Source organism: Asparagus officinalis, chromosome 7, assembly GCF_001876935.1.
Source record: "Asparagus officinalis chromosome 7, Aspof.V1, whole genome shotgun sequence".
In the NCBI taxonomy this organism is placed as follows: Eukaryota; Viridiplantae; Streptophyta; class Magnoliopsida; order Asparagales; family Asparagaceae; genus Asparagus; species Asparagus officinalis.
The window spans coordinates 88885971-88890032 of record NC_033800.1 but is presented as its reverse complement, the minus strand read 5'-3'; positions in this window follow the sequence as shown (position 1 = coordinate 88890032).

The window sequence follows — 4062 nt, the reverse complement described above, 5'->3', positions numbered from 1 at the left end:
CTGAAACCTAAATAAGGATAAGTCTGCGCTTAACCTGCGCTGCCGGTTAGTTCTTAACCGTTAAAAAAAGAACACCCGTTCGCATATTCAACATTGTGGTAGGTTGTTATTAATAACACCAAAATCCATGCCTTACACGCATGGGGAATTTTATCCTGAATCCTAAGAAAGGATATGCCGACGCCTAACGCGCGTCGCCGGTTTAGTCTTTCTCCGAAGAAAAAGACACCAGAGTCCGATTCTTCTTAACCGTTTAAAAAGAACACCCGTTCACATATTCAACATTGTGGCAGGTTGTTATTAATAACACCAAAATCCATGCCTTACACGCATGGGGAATGTCATCCTGAATCCTAAGAAGGGATATGCCGACGCCTAACACGCGTCGCCGGTTTAGTCTTTTTCCGAACAAAAAGACACCAGAGTCCGATTCTGGGGTATTTTATCCCGAAGCCTAAGTAGGGATAAAGTCAACACCTAACACGTGTTGCCGGGTAGCCTATTCCCGTAACAATGGCGAAGTCTATGTATTCGACATCATAGCACGAAGTCTAAGGGAGTTCATTCCCTTAGCACAACGTTACATGCGGAACGGATTCCGATAATCCGCATGCTAGCCCGACTCAAACGGTAGTCGGTAAAGGCTAATCAAACCCGTTGAAGGCTGGGGGTTCGCCAAAAATCCTAAAGTCAACACCTAACACGTGTCGCCGGGTAGCCTATTCCCGTAACAACGGCGAAGTCTATGTATTCGACATCATAGCACAAAGTCTCAGAGAATTCACTCTCTTAGCACAACGTTACATGCGGAACGGATTTAGACAATCCGCATGCTAGCCCGACTCAAACGGTAGTCGGTAAAGGCTAATCAAACCCGTTGAAGGCTGGGGGTTTGCCAAAAATCCTATGAGTATTATGGTCAATCATTTCAAACGGAATGAGGAATCATAATAAAGATAAAGACAAAAATCAGGCCCACTAAAGAGAATCAAATGTCAAGGTTTTCAGCAAATAAAATCATACATCAAGCCCATGGCTAAGAACCTGCTGACTGAATTCAGACAGCTTCTCATCATAAGAGCGTCTAAGCTCCTCCTGCAACTCAGCTCTGACAGACTCTTCGTTCGCGGCTAAAGTCCTCACAGCAACCTCCTCTGTCTCAGCCAGTGTCTGCTTCAAGGACTTCAGCTCATCAGATAAAGCAGCATGTGCTTGCTGAACGTGCATCTTCGCGTCCTCCTTCTCACGGAGTTCTCGCCGGAGCTGATCTATCTGAGAATCAAGCTCATCAAGTGAAGATGATCTAGTGGCAAGGTCAGCCTCAACTCGATCTATTCGGCCCCGCTGCACCTGGACCTCGAGCTCAGCAACCATCCGAGTACTACGCCATGTCTGTAAACGAGCATCCAACTCGGCAGCAATGAATGAAGAGGCACCTGCATCCCGGAGCTCATGAAACATCTGAAGCTCACGCTCTAAGCGATCAAGGTCATCAACCATAGCCGTCGCTAGGTCCGGGTATCCCATGTCCCTTATTAAATTTACCTTGGAATCAAGGTAGGGTTTAAACTGGCGAAGAGAAAGTCTGTCGTGGAGGAGTTTGCCAATTATAGCATTCAGGGAGGAGAAATAAGAGCGGACTTCTACGCTGATGATGATCTTCTCAGGGTCATTCCCCGATAACAACTCCTTAACGAGGACATGAAGCTGAGAAGGAAGCCCTACACAAAGAAGAGAAATTCGTCAAAAGCCTCAATGAGGAAATGAATAGCATTACTCAGTTAATTAAATTATACCTCCTTCCCCTCGAGTCACTGGGGGTAGTGGAGGTGTAACGACTGTAGCTGCATCGACTGGTGGAGTTCGTCGCACAGCTGGCTCAACAGGGTCAGTCTCAGCGAAAGCTCCTGTTAGGCACAAAACAGAAACATCATGTTATAGTTGCATTAGTCAAAGAATTGGCTAGTCCTATATTTAGTTTGAGAAGAGGCATGCACCTTCAAAATAACAGTTTCCGGGAGTCTGAGGGAGTACAGACTCAGGAAACATATCCTGAGGCGGCTGGCCATCGATCTGAGGAGAATCATACATGAAGTTGAACATAGAAGTGTCCACAGGCAGGCCCTCCCCATCGAAGTCATCAATCGAAAAATCTGACATAAAAAGATATAAGGGAAGAGGAAGGAAACTATGGCCAATAGAGACAAGTTACCTCTTGAAGATGTACCTGGAATCACCGAACTGGGTCCTTCATTGACAGACTCCCCAACATGGGCGGTCTCTGCAGGCTTTTCTACCTGGGGCGGTGAGTCAGGCTCACCAGGAGATGCACAATCATCAGGACTCATCTCGCCTTCCTCACGATATCCTGCATAGGATGGGAAAGCATGAGCCAGAAGTTCTAAACGATCAAGAAAATGATCTATAGAATAGACGTTACCTCCGTCACTAACAGGATCCTCATCAGCCAAGTCCATCTCAGATGCTCGTGAATTTGCATGCGGCTTGTGGGCTAATCTTTTCCGCCTATCAGCACGGACAGCAATCGAAGGTCTTGCCCGGGTAAAAGGACGGAATTCGTCGTCACTGTTGATCGCTGTCCCTGAAACATCGAATAGTGGTCAGAAATAGCAATTTGGAAATGCAGGGAAAAAGAAAGATAGGTGACTAACCTTGCTCCAAATCTGCCTCGTAGTCTTCAGGGTCTCCGCCTGAGGCCTCTCCAGCAGAACTAAAGGCCCTGTGACCTTCTGCATCAAGTCGGCGGGTCTTGCCCTGAGCCCTCTGTGATCGAGCACCGTCCTGGATAACACGAGAATCAAGCTGAGAGGCTTCTTCGGCCACCAACTCTTCGATAGGCTTCACACGGACAGTCTTATTAGCTGCTAGCAACCACTTGCAGCTCAGGAAAGTGAGGTTCAACTGTCGCTCAGTACCTGGGAGACTGAACCTAGCTCCAGTGCAACCAGTCACGGTCCACAACCATGCACGAAGACCGTCCACCAGACCTCCATGAGCCCGAAGCTGCTGGCGCGGGTTCCCTACATAAAGCTGGTCATAACCGAACTGGCGGGCGAATCGGCAAGGTAGATACGGCTCTATGAAGCACTGATTCCCCACCCGGAAAGTCAGGTAACCCGGCCTAATGTTCACTAGCCAATTAAAGCAGCCCATATCCAGATAAGTCCTATACTCCCTCGGCTTCTCCTCATCAATCAAACACTCGCCGTACCGGCTGGAGAACTGTGGAAAGCAAGTGGAGAATGCCCAGCACTTGTGGACTTGTAGCTGACGCCTGATATCGGGGAATCCTCGGCCCTCCCACTCACCATTCTCAAGCAACTGTAGAAAGGGGACAGACTGGTCTATGGCATTCGGTACTGACATCACATCGGAACGATGAAGAACGAACCAAGCCATCAAATAAATATACGGGAGCTCTACCTTAATGGTAGGAATCTGAGTCGGTTTATCATCATCTCTCCGTGTAAAAGCACCAGAAATCTGCCGAAGCCCTCGATGAATGTTAGCAACCATCACCGGAAGAAGCGAAAGTTCCTTCTTGTAGGCAAGCTGAACTGCAGGATAGAGCACTTCCAGTGGCAGAGCGTCACCAGACTGATACGGGACCACACATTTCTTCAACCAGATGGCGAGATAACCGGCAAGGAGAGTCATCGGACGAATCGGTGTGGTCGCATGATATAAGAACGATCTGAATTTAGTCCCTGCAGGAAAGCCGCTCTCGGAACTGCTAATGGTATAGGATTGGGCGTTAGTCTTATTCAGCAGCTCATTAACCTCTGAAGGAGTCAGCGGTGCCAGTTCACAAATAGATTGGCCAGAATGGCTCTCCAGATTCCTGAACAAGTATGATGCGAACTGCTTCAGGCTCACATTTGCTTTGGTCCTCTTCGCTAGGGGCTTAGACTGCGCCAAAGCAATGTGATAATGACAAGTGAGGTCCCATAAGGTCTCGTAGCGGTCGGGCATGCGATCCTTCAGCTGACTCAACTCATGGTTGGAGGGAAAGTACTCCTGGTATAACATCTGTCCCATGGG